Consider the following 18,339-nt stretch of genomic DNA (forward strand, 5'->3'; position numbering starts at 1 on the left):
TAGATTCAGCGCCCCCTACTGCTGGAATCAGCTTCCAGAAAGGATCAGATGTGCTTCAACATTATGCCGAGTTCAGACTGCATGATTTTCAAAGTAGTCGTGTCACAGATGTTTCCACACTGCATGAAAGTCTGGGCTTGTGTTTTGTCGCTGCTTTGTTTAAACTGCAAGATGGATCGGCGACAGGGGCTTTCACACTGCATGACTTTACTATAGGAAGAATCGCCGACAACTTCATCTAAACTACATCTTACAGCCAAAAACATGTCGTATATCTCTTGTTATTAACTACATGACAAGAAAGAAGCCTTTATGGGGTAGAAAATGTACATGTTTGCTCACCAGGGTTAGAAGGGAATTGCCAATTGCTCCTCAACTTTCTTTTTTGACACGGTTGTGATATTGCTCACATGACATGTCAAACACACACGGGTGCTCCGCCCAAATTTCCACTAGTTTTTCTTCCATTTCTTGGTTCCAAATAAACTGAAAAAGAGCGCTTTTAACTTTTCCCCAAGCCTCTCGCTGGCCTGCGCAGGTACACACACACACACACACACACTAGTCTAGTGAATGCTCAAAGTCAAAGTCAGCTTTATTGTCAATTCAGCCACATGTACAGGACATACAGAGAATCGAAATTGCGTTACTCTCAGACCCAAGGTGCTTAACATTAATATGAAATATATATATATATATATAAAATAGTAGAGTTTAAGAAAAAAAAGAAAAAAAATTTACAGTATATACATTGCACATGCTGCTCTCTCATTGGCTGTAGGCGATCGCCGATGTTATTTTCATTCAAAACTCATTTTACATAGCATGATTTAAATCACTGACAGCTCCAGATATTCAGCACGCCAAATATCTCACAGGCATCGGCGACTCATTGTCGATTCTCTCAGATGGTGTCTTTGATAGTTCACACTGTGCGATTGTCACTCACGTGCACGAGCACCGATTTGCCTGTAATTTCACGCTTTTGTCGGTGATTTCTCAAAACCTGTCGGTGAGTAAAAATCAGGGCTAAAATCTTGCAGTCTGATCTCTGCATTAGGCGCATTTAAATCAAGACTGAAAACACATCTGTGCCTTTACTGAATGAGCACTGTGCTACATCCCACAGATCATTGGATTCATAGATTATGCATTTCTTTTCTTTATCATTATTTAAAACCGGCTTAAACAGATTTTAATCTATTTTTTATCATTTTTAATCATTTATTTTCTTGTTTCTTTGATTCATGTTTACGTAAAGCATTTTGAATTACCATTGTGTATGAAATGTGATATAAACAAACTTGCCTTGGCTTAATAGTTATTTCAGTCAAACTGACTAAAAATTCATTCATTCATTCATTCATTTTTTTTGTCAGCTTAGTCCCTTTATTAATCCGGGGTCGCCACAGCGGAATGAACCGCCAACTTATCCAGCACATTTTTTACGCAGCGGATGCCCTTCCAGCCGCAACCCCTTTCCGGAAAACATCCACACACACATTCACACACAGTGGCTGTTTCTCAATTCCAAGAACGCAGAGAACGGACTTGCGTTCTTGTGGAGATCGGTCTTGCCAGGTGTCCTTGGAAGAACGAACTCAGGAGACCGCGAGGGCAGAGAACGCATCCTGTGAGAAATGAGATGCTGGGTTCTTCCTGATGGTCACATGACCTTCACATGTTTTAAATGGTAAATTATTTAAACATTACAGCATCCATACAACGAATTATTGTTTTTCCCCGTTTCAAAATATAAACTTTCCATAAAAACATTATCAATATACTCTGCACAATACAAATAAAACAGATTTTAATACGAATATCAGCAAACAAACACCCTTAATGTGTTTAATCCTTTATTAAGATGTCTATGATAATGTTTATATTCACCGTTTCATTTAGAGAAACTCCTGAGGTAAATAAGTCATATCTCAGAACTTTAATAATAAATCTAAATAAAATGCTGCGCTTCCCACCTCCAGTCGCAATGACTTCTGGGACTTCTAGAGCGAGTTTGATGCTCAAGTCTGCATCAGCGCGTCCTCGATATCAAGAACACATCCGGGAAGTTTCACCCGTCCTCCATACTTGCGGTCTTGAGTATGGGAACTGAACTTAGGCAGCTGATGATGACGTTACATGAGGACGCAAGAGCGCTGAAAAACGCATATTGAGAAAAAAACCCAACACTCATACATGACGGACAATTTAGCCTACCCAATTCACCTGTACCGCATGTCTTTGGACTGTGGGGGAAACCGGAGCACCCGGAGGAAACCCACGCGAATGCAGGGAGAACATGCAAACTCCACACAGAAACGCCAACTGAGCCGAGGATTGAACCAGCGACTCAGCGACCTTCCTGCTGTGAGGCGACAGCACTACCTACTGCGCCACTGCTTCGCCCTGACTAAAACTATTAAGTTAAACTTAGTGTGTAAGTTAAAATATTTAGTTGAAGCCCAATTCACTTATTAAAATAAATTAAAGTAACATACAAACATTTGTCATGACTTTTTGTTTTATAATTGTAAAATAATTGTTTGAATTTTTTACAACAAAATATTTGTACACAACTTATTCAATGCAGGGGCTAAGCCGAAAAGAAAATGAATGAATGAACCTATTCAATGCATTTAAACAAATTACATAATCATATAAAACAAAGTTTGTACTTATTTAGTAATAATACAATAAATACAGTATTTAAACACATAGCACGCTTGGGTGGATCGCTCATTATTAAAGAATTTCTCTCAGAAACCAATCATTAGTGTAATGCATGAGTTCTGCATGTTGTTTTTTTAATTGTGACTTCAAATGGAAAAAACACAGTCACCAAAGCCTTATCTTTGCAACTCTTCCCTGTTCCGTAAGCCACCAACAGTTCTCTATAACGCAAACCATCATACAATTGTACACGTCATCAAAAAACACCCAATCCTCAATGACCAGAACAAAGATGGCCATTGAAGAAACCAAAGCAACCACACAGGTTTGAACGTCTCGCTCAGAGCTGTGATATGAAAACCCTCTCACGTGGGGGGAGGGTTGGAGAAAACAAAAACGGGCGGAAGAAAAACACAGGGATCCCTTTGAGATAGATCACGCTCACCTGCTGCTGTGCAACCTGAGAGGGGGCGGAGCTTGTGCAATTGCCATCATGATCAGCAGAAATGCATGGACATTTATTTGGGATCACTTTAAAATGCTTCAATTCTGGCCTTTAAACAAGATCTAAGATACATCTTGTGTGTCTCTAAAGTGTGTCTGTTAAGTTCCAGCTTAAAATGCCCATCAGATCATTAATTCTACCCTGTTAAAAATGTACATTTTCCTGTTAAAATGTACATGATCATGTTAATGATTTCTCACAGTAGTTGTCAACAATGATTTAACAAATTAGATAAATATCAATATGCAACACTTCATTTGTCTGAAAAAGTTTTTAATTTTTTATTTATTTATTTATAACTTAAAATAATTTTCAAATTTACACCAATGCAAGTGTGATTTAAAAAGAATAGCTATAAAAATATTAGATGCAGCTTACTCATATGTGGTGCTATGGTGAGCTATTTTTAGAACAGGCCCACGGGCAACTCATGTGAACCTGGTGGGCTACCTGGTGCCCACGGGCACCATGTTGGTGACCCCTGCTCTAAAGTGTGTTTGTGTAAGTTTAAGCTCAAAATCCAGCACAGATAATGTTCTATTATTATTATTTGTTTACTCTCTAAAACTGCTCCTTTTAGGCTTTGATCCTAATTGTGGTGTTTTGGTGACTGTCGCTTTAAATTTAAATTAGTGTGCTCTTTTAAAAAGAGGGCGGAGCTACAAATGCCTGTGTGTCAGCATAGTGGCATATTCAAAACCGCTGCTCACTAAGGGCTGTTTATGCTAATAAAAAAAAGATGGTCAGTAGTGGGCGGGGCTTTTCCCCTCTGATGACACATACAAAGGGAGATTGTCGATCAAAGTGTTTCTGTTTTCATCAAGTGTGATTACAAAAAATGGCTGGATATATGCACACACTGTTGCCACACAATTCCGTTTAGCATTTCTTTTAATAAAGATCTTTCAAACTGCATGTATCTAGGAAGTGTGACTCAGGGACTCGTTCACCAAGATGCCTTGTGCAAATCAGTTTTGCAATTCACTAGATTCAAATTCTCAGGCATTTGCTTTACAAGTCAGGAAATTCAAATCCTGCCCTTCGTTTCTGCTGAGGGATTTGCTTGTGTCGTGTTGAGGGGAAAGAAGATTTTCCTAGCAGCAAAAGCTGGACAGAAGCATGAGAGAGACTCTCAAAATCCCAAGATGCTCATAAGCATTATGCTAGAACAGAAAACCAGCCTCAGCCCTGCTTAGCTTCAGAAAGCGGTCTTGGAGTGCAGAGTGATATGTCTGTGGCAATATCAGAAATCTCTTGAACCTTGAAACCTCTTAGTTTGGGACTTTAGTGACTTGGAGCTGCACATCGATGGATTTGCTCTTCAGTGTTTGGACTTTCAGCAGTGAAAATTAAACCACACTGAACTGAACTTCAAATATGAAACCTGGACTGACACAGGTTCAATTTACTAGAACTTCTATGTTAAGCTGCTTTGACAATGTACATTGTAAAAGTGCTACAGAAATAAAGATGAACTGAATTGAAATCTGTAGAATTAAGCACATTTCTCCACTTAATCTATATGTAAAGTCACTGCATTAAAACAGAGAAATTTAAAATCTGTCATTTGTTTTCCTTAAGTTCAGAAAGTATGTTATAGAAGATGATAAATGTGTTATTGTGCAAGTACTGTAGTGTGTATTAACCGTTTTTGTAATTGTAATGTTCAGTTTTTAATTCTATTATGATTTGGTTAAAGTTTTAGTTAATTTGTCTTTTTTATTTTAGGTTTAGTTATTACTGTTAAAATGAAAAGGTTAACTTGTTTATGTATATACATTTATATGATTCATAAATTAAAAATATTAATGATAAACATAAACATACATTTATCTAAAAAATTTCTAAATATTATTTAAAGGTAAAGATATATAATATAACATATAATATAATATAATATAAAATATAATATAATATAATATAATATAATATAATATAATATAATTTAATATAATATAATATAATATAATATAATATAATATAATATAATATAATATAATATAATATAATATAATATAATATAAATGATAATCACTTATAACAGCAATTCCATGCAAATGTCAACCTTGCTGTGAAAAAAATTTAGTTTTCACCAAAACATCGAAACCGTTTCTGCATTTTTTGTGCAAGTTTTCTACAGTCCTTTAGAAATACTCAAAAATGCATCTGTCAATGTTTTCAAACTATTCTATTTGATTGATCAAAGTCACACAAGTGGCAATTTCAAATCTGTCACATTCATAACGGAGACATGACACATCCATAACCAAGCTTTTTCCTCATAAATGCAAAAGATATCAAATCAAATCAATCATGTTTGTTCTATAGTGAGTCAACGCTTATCCTTATGATTAGCATTATTTTTGGGGGGTTGTGCAGTTTAATTCACAGTATTTCTACAAAGTATGTTGTATACTGTAAACTTGCATACTTTTTTGTCACATCCATAACGCAGGTTTATTTCCCTCATTTTAAATATAAAATATGTTTACAGATTAATATTTTTCTGCTCCCATAACTCTGTGGTCAGTAGGGATGCAATGATTCTAAATTTTGGTTATGCGATTATAATCTGGGGAATAATCATGCTTTCATGGTTTTCACGATTATGCATTTATTAATTTTAACACACTAGTAGTTTAGAAAATCACATGAAATCTCTTTATATTTTAAAGTGTTATTTATTGCTGCTCAGTAAACAGATAACACAGCACAAAATAATAATAATAAAAAAACAATGGTCCATTTCTCTTTAGACTTAAAAGTGAAAAACGTTGTTAACATTTAAACAAGTAATAATTTTACACTGAAAATAAATGACAGAACAATGAATGAATGAATAAATGAATAAATAAATAAATAAAAATAAGAATACACAAAAAAAAAGTATTTATCTAACGTAAATTAAAGTATTTCCATTTAAAAGAGAACAATAAAAGTAGCCCATGAAGTTGAGTCTGTTTTTGTCATGTGACTCGCTGTTTGCTCGTGAGTCGTCGCGACTTTCTGAAAAGTTTAGATGTTTTCGAGGAGGTATGCCAGGAAAGAATGCTTCAAGTGCATCGCACCCGATATGCGCGCGCAAGCCATGCACCTCCATGGCAAATAACAAATTTGTGCACACAAAAGACGCAATGTGTGAACGACCCTCAGCCTCAGCCATAGTTAATCCAGTGTGCGTGGGTATTAGCCTCAATGTACAAGCTCAGAACTTTAAACTATGGCATAGTCGGCATAACTGTTCAATTGCAGCATTTTCGTTCCGTGACGCGGTGTTGAGAAGCCTGTATGATTAATTAACTGTGACGAATTAAACCGTGGTTAATAGTGAAATCAGTTGATCTTTGCATCCCTAATGGTCAGTTGTTTTGGAAAATATAAACAGATATTTCAATATAAACTTTCACAGTAAATTTATGTTTTGAGATTTTACTGCAAATGTCACATCCATAATGCTGGAATAGCTCATAAGTTTATTGCTATGTTTCACCTACAAGTTTTTTTTTATCATTCAAATCATTCCAAGTATTTTAAAACATACTAAAATATACTATAACATATTGTCTATTTCTACCAAATTTTTCACAAACAAGAAAATTGATAAACAAATATTTATTTAATTAAATAATACAGAATTAAGGAATTTAATTTACAACTTAAGTGAGTGTGCAATTATATTTCTCTATATAGTCTTAGATAAAGTCTTTCTCCCTAAATTGCACATATTTTTACATTTAAATCAGCATGTTTCTTTAAACTATTAAACATTTTACAACCAATTTTTAAAGTCAAAACAGGTTCCTACACCAAACTACAATTTCAAAATTCAAATGTACCTTTTCACTGCACATAAAGTGCGCATTTGCATTAATACTTTGTTTAAAACCAAACAAAAAAACCTTCTGTTATTACACATGAACATGCATCAATGCATCTAGCAAAACTTATTTCTTTAAAGTGCATCGTCCAGTCAAAATTCTCATCAGCCACTTCACGATAAGCAACATGAAGATCCAATCGAAACATCTTGAATCAGTTCAAGCCTAGTTTGGCACGTTTACAGCTCTCAGCTGCTTTCTTATACAAATATTAACCTTGATTATGCACTAAACTGATTTTACACCGATGAGTGAGCGTTAACGGGGAATCATTTGATTAAGATTATGATCATTACAGACAGTTATTGTGCTTTCTTCAAGCAAACAAAAAACTTTTTACAGACAAAACACAAAAAATTTACAGACAATAAATGATATAAAAGGCCAGAAGAAATATGCAATGTCAATTAATAGACATATTATCTGTGATCAGCCCATTACTCAATTACAACATGTGCATTTCCGAGTGTGCAGCATAAAGGTCACTTTTTCATTTTTATATATTATATAAATACTTATAATTTAGTATTAAAAGTCTTTGTTAAAGGTCTCATGAAATTAAAATAAAGTTTTTTATATATTAGTAAGTTAGTTTTAAGGATCTCTATAATCTAGAGTACGCCAACGCAGTGGCAAAATATGCTTTAGAAAATATATAATCATCCAGTTTGTCACTTTCATCTAAATGGATTAACGATTTTTTATGTGAACTCATACTTCCGTTTCTCATCAAATCCTCTGACCAATTAAATGCTGTCTAGCGTCTGACATGTCCCACCCCTTCTCATTTGCTTTTCATTTGAAGCGCTTGAGCTCAACCACTCTCACTGACAGAGCTGTGTTAAAACTAAACGCAACTGGCTGATTTTTTTAAAGGGGAGGAACTACTCTATGCCCCGCCCTTTCTCAATGTTTCAGTTGAGATCATCAATCATCAATCTTTACAAATTTATGGCTCCTAAACTCTGGAATAGCCTTCCTGATAATGTCTGAGGCTCAGACACACTCTCTCAGTTCAAAACTAGATTTATTAGTAAAGCATACTACTCAATGCATCACAAAGCGGTTCGACACATGAATGTGCTACAGCAGGTTTCTGCATCTCGTTTATATACAATATGAACAGGAGCTACGCTAATTATTCTCTTTATTCTCCATTTCCACCAGGGGATACTCATCCCGAGGCCCCCAGAGATTATGCAGTGCCACTGATGCGATCCAAGACCAGCAAAAAGATGATCCCAAGGTTCCCATAATCCTGGACTAGGCCGTATACTGAGCAGCTGCTGTGGTGGTCATGAAGGAGTAGAGAGTATGAGACTGATTCCTGTGACGCTCCAGGGACAGACGAGAGTCTTCTCTGAGGTCCGGCATTCTGCAGCCTCCGGCGCCTAGACTGCAGCTCTGCACAAGACATTTGGCCAGCGGAGAAATTATCATGCCCAACTGAGCCTGGTTTCTCTCGGGGTTTTTTAATTATTGACTTTAGCCAATTGGTGAATTTTTTTCCTCGCCGCTGTCACCACTGGCTTGCATGGTTCGGGATCTGTAGAGTCGATGGTGGTTACATCGATGGATTTGCTCTTCAGTGTTTGGACTCTCAGTAGTGATTATTCAACCACACTGAACTGAGCTAAACTGAACTTAACTTTAACTCTGAAAACTAAACTACACTGTTCCAATTTACTATGATCTTCTATGTAAAACTGCTTTGACACCATTTCCAAATTTATCCACTTTGGACTGCAATTTTCAAAAAGATGCGTTTGTTTCCTAAGATGTCGTCTCAGTGTGGACAGAAAAAATATGCATTTATAAATGAAAATACTTTAGTGTGGACTGGGCCCAAGTCTAAATCTCCCCTAGAGTTAAAGTACATTGTTTATCAACACAGAGGTGTCTTTTTCCCACACTTCCAGAGTCCTGTTTCTCTCCACTACAGGTGTTTGTCCTCTCAGGCTTGCTGGAGCATTATGGGTAACAGTATCCTCCATTAGGAAAGACTAGAGGAGGGCAGAAACAGGATATGTGTGTTCACGGGGGTCTACCAGGACGAACAAACCATTCATTAGCCACGTTCAAGCCAAGCACGACTAACAAAACAAGTAATAAAGTGGTGCACATTTAACACACAATGTAAAACAAATGGCTGTGATTACAATGGTAAAAACTGTAAACATGCTACAGTAAAATGCCGTTACTCATGTATTTTTTCTCAGTTATGTACATTGAATTTTTATGTTACATCTAATGTTGATAAATAATGTTTATTGAATTACTTTAGTGTTATGTGTTACCATGAGTGTGTTTAGTACACTGTAAAATGTGTACTAATAAATTAATATTTACTTAATTACCTATTTCTAAGGCCATTTATATCGAAGTTGATTTTTAGCCCAACCATATTGGTGTTTTGTAACATGTAGTTTTTTTATGAGGCAAGTTGTTTTCCCAACGCTTAACCCCAAATCTGGAGGATGAGGGCATACACACATACACTACGGTCAATTTAGCTTACCCAGTTCACTAATAAACAAATAAATTATGCAATTTAGCGCAACAATCTGCTGGTCTGGATCTACAGTGGGTGACAGTTCATTATGATCAATACCCTTGCACTGAATGCTGCAGGAGGACTTAAGCTTGGTTTATACTTTTGCGTCAAGTGATTGGCGTGACCTACGGTGCATGCACCGCGAGTAGCTGTGCATTTATACTTCTGCGCGCTGTTTCTGCTGTTCTGCAATAACACTTCCGAAACTGCTAGTTGGCAGTGAGGTGTTTATGTCCCTCTGTGTCAAGTTTCTTCATTGCTGTTTTGTTTGTTCTAAACGCTTCCTTAAAGTACAAGTGGGTCAAACTCGCTCATTTTGAGACAGGAACCGGCGAACGTGCAACAACTTTAACCATGAGGTAAACACAAAACAAAAATTTCCATCCGGAGCTCCTTTATGGGACTGTAAACAATCGCTCCATCGGGCTCGCGTGGCTCTTGGTCCCGCCCAGACTCGTCAGCGCTACCAAGCCGACCACTCACAAAGCTTGCGCTACACGTCGTTGAGACATGTAGTTACATTTTGTGAGAGGTGTGTGTAAGCGACGCCTATGATCACGGCAAAGGGCTATGCGTCAACGTGTAGGCTGCGCAGTAGCATGCACGTGTGCTTGACGCAGAAGTATAAATCAGGGATAAATAAACCTTTAGGGATTAAGAACATGTGTAACAGTAGTTTGTGACTGTGCCACTAGGGGGTACAAAGACACAGGATGCGAACGAACAGAAATATACAGTAGCTGTAAACACAATACAAGCCTGCTACTTGTAAATGAAGATGAAATAACGAAACAAAAGTATTATGATTCCTTTATAAATCATTATAAACTTAAGCTGTAGACTTTCTAAGTGCAATGAGAATTCATTTTAGAAATTAATACAAAATAAATAAAAGACAACTAAAATGAAACTACAACCAAACAAACATAAATATACAGTATGTATGCATGCAACTGAACTAAGGATATCATTAAGGTGGTACAGTGGGTAGCACTGTTGCGTCACAGCAAAAAGGTTGCTGGTTTGAGCCCCAGCTTGGTCAGTTGGTATTTCTATGTGGAGTTTGCAATGTCTGTTGCTCGTAGAATTCCTCCAGGTGCCCCGGTTTCCCCCACAATTCAAAGACATGCGCTATGGGTGAACTGGGTAGGCTAAATTATCCGTAGTGTATGAGTGTACGTTCTGGTCCTCCAGTTTGGGGGTTGAGTGTTGGGCTAACCACCCACCTCGTAAAAACTACATGTTACAAATCACCAACATGATGTGGCTAAATATCAACTCCGATATAAAAGGCCCTGGAAGCAAGCAAGCATCCTCCTATTTAAACACCTACTTACTTTCATTCAGGGGAACTTTTGAGTTCATCTCAGTTCAAGACAGATTAGGCAAGGATGAACAGTCCATTATAACAGAAAAAAACATATCTATTAACAAAATGAACAGACTACTGAGTTTAGAATCATTATACAAATGTATGTAAATCACAGAACAACCAACAACAGCCAACAAATCAACTATTCTATGTAAACTGACCAGCGCAAGGTTATTCCAGTTAACAAAAATGACGACTATGCAAGCACACACAAATATATATATATTTATAGGATATAAGATTCTAAAGGTATGATAACTCTGGATAAAAATATCACGGTTTAACGGTTTTATTGTACTGTTATTACTTCTCTAAGATATATAGAGTTCAGATGAGTGCCATCTAGAATGTTCTTCTACAATGAGCATTTTTCTCTGCCTCTTATGTTTATGTTCAATTATTTCATGTAAATTGATAAAAATTACCTATTCTTTGCCATAAAAGTGAAAATACTGAATCAAGACATAAGAGCCTGAGAAAAATGTTAATTTTAGAATAAAAATTCTGAGGTTTTTGCATCTACACTCTACATAAATGTCTGGGTAAAAAACAACAACTTTTTTTCCCCTTTGAACACAAAATATTTTATTTTGAGCAACATTTATAATATTTTGGAACGGTAAACATGTCAGGTTAAATAACTTAAATTAATCTTTGACTTTTGCTGTCTTCATTCGTTTCAAAAACCCAAATTTCTTGACAATTTAAAACGGAATCTTTGGATATCTTTTCTATTGGAGACACCGTTGTCCTAAAAAACTGAAAGAAATAAATAAAAACAAAATTAAATTAAATAAGATATTAAATAAATGGAAAATCTTACACATACCTTAGGAACGGTATAGGAGAAAGTTTTGGGGGTTTTAAAACCTTGACTTTTCCAAACCGCGGTATACTTTGAAAACGGTTATCAACCCATGTCTAATATATATAAGTTCTTGTAATTTTCATAGTTTATTAAAACTATTAGCAATTTTATAATTACAAATTAATGCTCATGTATTACTTTTTACTTAGTTTAATTACTTAGTCATTTAAGAACCGAATAGAATTTAACAAATAATGATTCTAAATATAATAAAAAATATAATAGAATTTAAATATTATTAGTTTTGCAACTAACAGTTATTTTAATAATTGCTTTATCTGTCGATTATTTATTAGATTAACTGATAATTCGGATTTTAAAAAGCATTAATTTCCAACTGTTAACTCAAAAAAGCTAATCCCTGAGCTTTTATGATAATAATAATAATAATAATAATAATAAAAGAAGTTTTGTCCTATTTTCAATCCAAATATCAAAATATTTTTAAATCAAGATACATACTAGACATATTAAATAGCATAAGAAAGTATGTCTTGTTTTCTGAAAAACAAAACACCTCAAAATTAAGTGATTGTTTGCTTAAAAAAGTTAAATTATTTGTGAATTAGGTAAGAATAATAATCTTAATGAGAAATAATCTCAAACAGAAGTTTTACCAGTTTACATAAACGTGTAAGTGATCGTGATCTATAACATGAGATGGTCGTCGCCACGTTTACTTGCGGTCGTGTCTAAAACATCATTTAAGCATTAGGCTGTTAAAACACTGATATAATTGTGATAATATGACACGTCTTTCTCAGCGGAGTTATGTTGGTTTTGTTTTCGAAAAAAAAAAAGAAGCACTTTTCAGACGGCCCCTTGCTGAAGGCTCTCTCTGGCTCAGGGCCAGACACCGTGGCAAAGCTCAGTTTGATTTTCTCAGATGCTACTCTAAAGGTAACGAGCTAACTTGTCATGCTTGTCAAGCTGAATAACGGTAAAACATCAGCACCAGGGACTTTACGGTCCTCACTTCAAAACAAAACATAAGTAGGATTCTGCTGTTGCTCCCTTCCTCATCATCCCTGTCTTTGAGGCGCCGAACTCTGTATCAGTGCGCGAGAGAGACCGCATTCACTCCGCTTAGCGGTCAACTAAAGTGTTTTTTAATAATCAAACATCTCCGAGTCGCGCGACACAACTAATCTATTATAACATTTTTGCCAACGCTTTTAGTAATCTATTTTTATCTATTTAATTGCTTCGTTGTTGCAGCCCTATATAATATTACTACGTTTTGTTATATAAAATATGCATTTTGAAATAGTAATAATAATAAGTATTCGCAAACAATATAACAATATCTCTGTGATTTTAAAATAACTTTGCAATTGAGTTATGCATCATATATCCCTTATTTTATTGGGTTGTGGATGTTACTTGAAGCATGTAAATTTACTATGTGTGAGTAAACAGTTGAAAACAAAAGCATTAGCCCTCCGGTGAAATTTAACTCTTGATCAAATATTTTCCAAGTGTTAAAAGCTGCGACTTTGTTTCTGTCTGTCGCTCTGGGTGGTGATCTGCTGCAAACACAGGTCTGAGCACTGAGGATACAACCGGCCTCTGAGCAAGCTGAGAGATCTCTACTGGTGCTCCTATTAGCTGTTACTCAAGAAAGTCGCTTTTTTATTTACATAAATTTGAAGGATTCTTAACTTAGTTGCCTCGCTAGACATGTCCACCTGATCACCACTGGTCGCTCGCGTAGACAGAGGTCGCCAGAAGTCGCTTACTCAATGTTAAAATTAACTTGTCACTTGTTGCTTTGCGGCTGTGAGACACTTGTAGTGCGAATAAGACTTTATTTTAGTATTTCTTATTTTTATTCTGGAGAAAGTCTTATTTCCTTAACTTTGGTTAAAAGAATATATCAAATATTATATTTATTTAAATATGCTATGGGTAATATTATTAGACCCCTTAAAGATTGGCTACGGAACAAACCACAGTTTTCCAATGACTTGCCTATAGTCAACCTAATTAACTGACCTGAATGAATAGCTTTATGGGGCGGCACAGTGGCTCAGCGGTTAGCACTGTCGCTTTATAGCAAGAAGGTTGCTGGTTCGAGTCACAGCTGAGCCAGTTGGCATTTCTGTGTGGCGTTTGCATGTTCTCATAATATTGGCATGGGTTTTCTTAGGGTTTCCTAAGAAATTATTGGCAATAGTGTATGAGACAAAATTGGCAATAGTGTATGAGTGTGTGTGTGAATGGGTGTTTCACAGTAGTGGGTTGCGGCTGAAAGAGTGTCCGCTGCATAAAACTAATGCTGGAATAGGTGGCGGTTCATTCAGCTGTGGAGGCCCCTGAAAAATTAGGAACTAAGGTGAAGGAAAATGAATGGATGAATGAATGAATGAATAGCTTTATGCCTGTAAAATCAGATTGTTTACCAATTCTGACACATAAAATGTTTTGGTTTTTTTTTTGGATGGACATTATTTACTATATAACTGCAGGTTAACTACTGTATGTTTGTATATAGTGTCCCCTTTTTACACAACTTCTTAACTTTTCAGTTTTTTTTACATGTGAAAAGCGCTATACAAACAGACTAGAAATGAAGAAACTGACATATTGTCAAAAGATATATTAAATTGAACAACAAACCTGCAGTAAATGTTCAAACTAATTGTAACTCAAAGAGAAAGCAACAGAAACCACACCTGCTCCATTTCATAATGTCTGCGGTGCTTTCGGGACACAAAAGAAACCAGTTCTGTGAGTAATGCGCTCTTTTTAACCCACATTCAGAAACATGACAATTTCAAAACAGCAGGAATCAAGTCAAAACACGTTTAGACATTCTTACAGGAGATTCATCTATCAGCCACAGAGAAAAACCCACCGGTGATGCTTTACACACAACATTCATTTCATTCATTCATTCATTCATTCAGGTTTACAAACTTTAAATATGACTACATCTGATTAAACCAGAACTCTTTTTCAATGCACAAACATACAAAAAAAATTTATTGAAAGCTTTTCCAAACATGACTTACTCAGATGTAATTAAAGATTAAAGAAGCATGTTTTACAAGACAGGATTGAAATCTATAAACTTTGTTTTATATAAATTGTAAAACAAAACTAGAATAAATCTTTAAAAACTCGCAAAATAACGATAACTGCATTATTTCTGAGGAAAAATACAATCAACGTCAACCAAAACATCACTACTGATAACCAATATGCGAGTTTAAAAACTAAAACAAACCAATTATGATGATATTCTCAATATAATTGAATAATCTTTTTAAGAGTTTAAACACTTGATCCAACAACAAAACTAGAAAAAAGTCTTATCAAACATGCAAAATAAAGATGACTGCAGTGTTTTTTGAGGGAAAATACTATCAAAGTCAACTGACTTATCACTACTAATAACCAATATGCTTATGAACTAAAATAAACCAAATATAATGTAATAATATGCTGAAAGACCTTCGCGAAACATCAACTTATGTTCAACCTTAAATCAACCATTCAGCAACCAACCACTAAAACAATCACTCAACATAACTGAACAACCTTTTTAAGAGTTTAAACACTTGTTCCAACAACAAAACTAGAATAAATCTTTACAAACGCACAAAAATTACAATAAATGTAGTGTTTTTGAGAAAATATGCTGTCAAAGTCAACTGATAATAACCAATATGTGGGTTTAAATACTAAAATAAACCAAATATGATGTATAATATACTAATCTCAAAGACCTTCATGAAACATCAACTTATTTTCAACCTCAAATCAACCATTCAGCAACTTGCCACTAAAATAACTTCTCAACATAATTTAACATTATTAAGAGTTTAAACACTTATTCCAACAACAAAACTAGAGTAAATCTTTACAAACGCGCAAAATAATGATGACTGTAGGGTTTCTGAGAGAAAATATTGTCAGCATCAACTGATACATCACTACTAATAACCACTGGGCTTATGAACTAAAATAGACCAAATAAGAGTTTGTTTGTTTGTTTTTTCATTATCTTATAACATTTTAACACATTTTTCTCTGTTTTATCTATTTTTTATTCTTATTTCTATAATTTTTATTTTTATTATTTCTTTTCATTTTCTTACACTTGTCTCTTTTACTCTGTGTTTGAAATGTGCTATATAAATAAACTTGCCTTGCCTTGCCAAATATAATGTAATAATATGCTGAAAGACCTACACGAAACATCAACTTATGTTCAACCTCAAATCAAACAAATAGCAAATAAAATAATCATTCTCAACATATTTGAACATACTTCACGAAACATCAACTTATTTTCAACCTCAAATCAACCATTCAGCAACCAACCACTAACAACTGTTCTCCACACAATTGGACAACCTTTTTAAGAGTTTAAACACTTGCTCCAGCAACACAACTAGAATTATAATCTTTACAAACGGACAAAATAAGAATGACTGTAGTGTTCCTAAGGAAAAATACCATCAACGTTAACCAATAAATCACTACTTATAACCAATATGCAGGTTTAATAACTAAAATAAATCTAATATGATGTTTAATATGCTAATCTCAAAGACTTACATGAAACATTGACTTATTTACAACCTCAAATCAACCATTCAGCAACTAACCACTAAAACAACTGTTCTCAACATAATTGAACAACTGTTTAAAGAGTTTAAACATTTGCTCCAACAAAACTAGGATAAATCTTTACAAACATGCAAAATAATGATGACTGTGGTGTTTCTGAGAACAAATACCATTAATGTCAATGAATAATACTAATAACCAATATGTGGGCTCAAAAACTAAATTGAACCAAATATGATGTAATAATACGCTAATTTCTAGGACATTCACAAAACATCAACTTATTTTCAACCCCAAATCAACCATTCAGCAACTTACCACTAAAACAACTGTTCTCAACATAATTGAACAATAATTTTTAAGAGTTTTAACACTTGATCCATCAACAAAACTAGAGCAAATCTTTACAAACGCACAAAATGATGACGACTGTAGGGTTTCTGAGAGAAAATATAATTAGCATCAACTGATACATCACTACTAATAAATGTGCTTATGAACTAAAATAAACCAAATATAATGTAAAAATATGCTGAAAGACCTACAAGAAACATCAACTTAAGTTCAACCTCAAATCAACCAATCAGCAACTAAACACTAAAATAACCGCCCAACATAATTGAACAACATTTTTTAAGAGTTAATTAACACTTGTTCCAACAACAAAACTAAAATAAATCTTTACAAACGCGCAAAATAACGATGAATGTAGGACTTCTGAGAGAAAATACCATCAACGTCAACCAAAACATCACTACTTATAATCAATATGTGGGTTCAAAAACTAAAATAAACCAACTATGATGTATAATATGCTAATCTCAAAGACCTTCACGAAACATAAACATATTTTTCAAACTCAAATCAACCACTCAGCAACTAACTTAAACATTAAAATAACCGTTCTCGCCACAATTGAACAACAGTTTCCAAGAGTTTAACACTTGTTTCAACAACAAAAACTTAAATAGATTTTTACAAACGCGCAAAATAACGATAAATCTAGTAACGTTAGGCTACTTCTAAGGAAAAATACCAAAAACGTCAACCGATATATCACTACCAATAAGCGGGTTTATAAACCAAACATGATGTAACTAACGTTAACGTTAATAAACTAATCTGAAACATCACGAAGAATAAACTTATTTTCAACCTCATATCAACCATTCAGCAACTAACCACAAAATAACCGTCAACGACATAATTGAACAACAATTTAAAGAGTTTAACACTTGTTTCAACATAACAACTAGAGTAAATCTTCACAAACGCGCAAAATAACGACGACTGTAGTGATTCTGAGGTGTTGAACGTGGAAATACACACAGGTAGAGGAACTCAGGTGTGACACACCTTCACCAACACCGTTTACAACAACATTAAATCTACTCAAAAGCGTGTTTTAAAACTCAAAAGTGACTTACCGATCTCCAATTAAGCTGAAGTGAATCCTCTGAAGGGTTTGTAAAGTGTTTTATTGTTCCATGTTCGCTCCGTGTCAGCGTTGAAGAGCCTTTCTGTGTAATTGTGTGTTCACAATTAAACTGGAAAAACTGGTCGGGCGAGCAGACGCTTTACTCCTACTACAAAGCCATGATTCTGCACACACACATAGGCTACATATACACACACATACACGCACGCACACTGATGGAGGTTTTCTGTCCCAAGGTTTTGAACACACTCAAGACTCGCGTTTCATTCCTGGGCGATCACGTGACTGCTCAGGTAAGAAAGGTGTGACTGGATTTTACATTCAAATTATGAGGGGAAAAACTTCTGCTTTTTGCTCTGGTTTTTGTTTTGGTGGCATATTTATTTATTTATTTATTTATTTATTTATTTAAAATTAAAGCTTCAATAACAAACGAACGAAAATCAAAGCTAAAAGTTACAGAACCTATTGAA

At 34.8% G+C, this 18,339-nt stretch overlaps 1 protein-coding gene across 2 annotated transcripts in view; it reads right to left on the reverse strand.

The window, feature by feature from the left end:
* Positions 1–18,080, reverse strand: part of atp8b1 (ATPase phospholipid transporting 8B1) — a 77,223-nt gene extending 59,143 nt beyond the window's left edge. For both annotated transcript variants that reach the window (XR_015519769.1, XM_087300467.1), the window contains exon 1: positions 17,856–18,080. The gene's annotated coding sequence lies outside the window, so the exon portion shown is untranslated. The remainder of the gene's footprint in view (positions 1–17,855) is intronic.
* Between the last annotated feature and the right edge of the window lie 259 nt (positions 18,081–18,339).

The sequence above is a fragment of the Danio rerio genome, chromosome 21 (genome assembly GCF_052040795.2).
Source record: "Danio rerio strain M-AB ecotype USA chromosome 21, GRCz13ab, whole genome shotgun sequence".
Classification (NCBI taxonomy): Eukaryota; Metazoa; Chordata; class Actinopteri; order Cypriniformes; family Danionidae; genus Danio; species Danio rerio.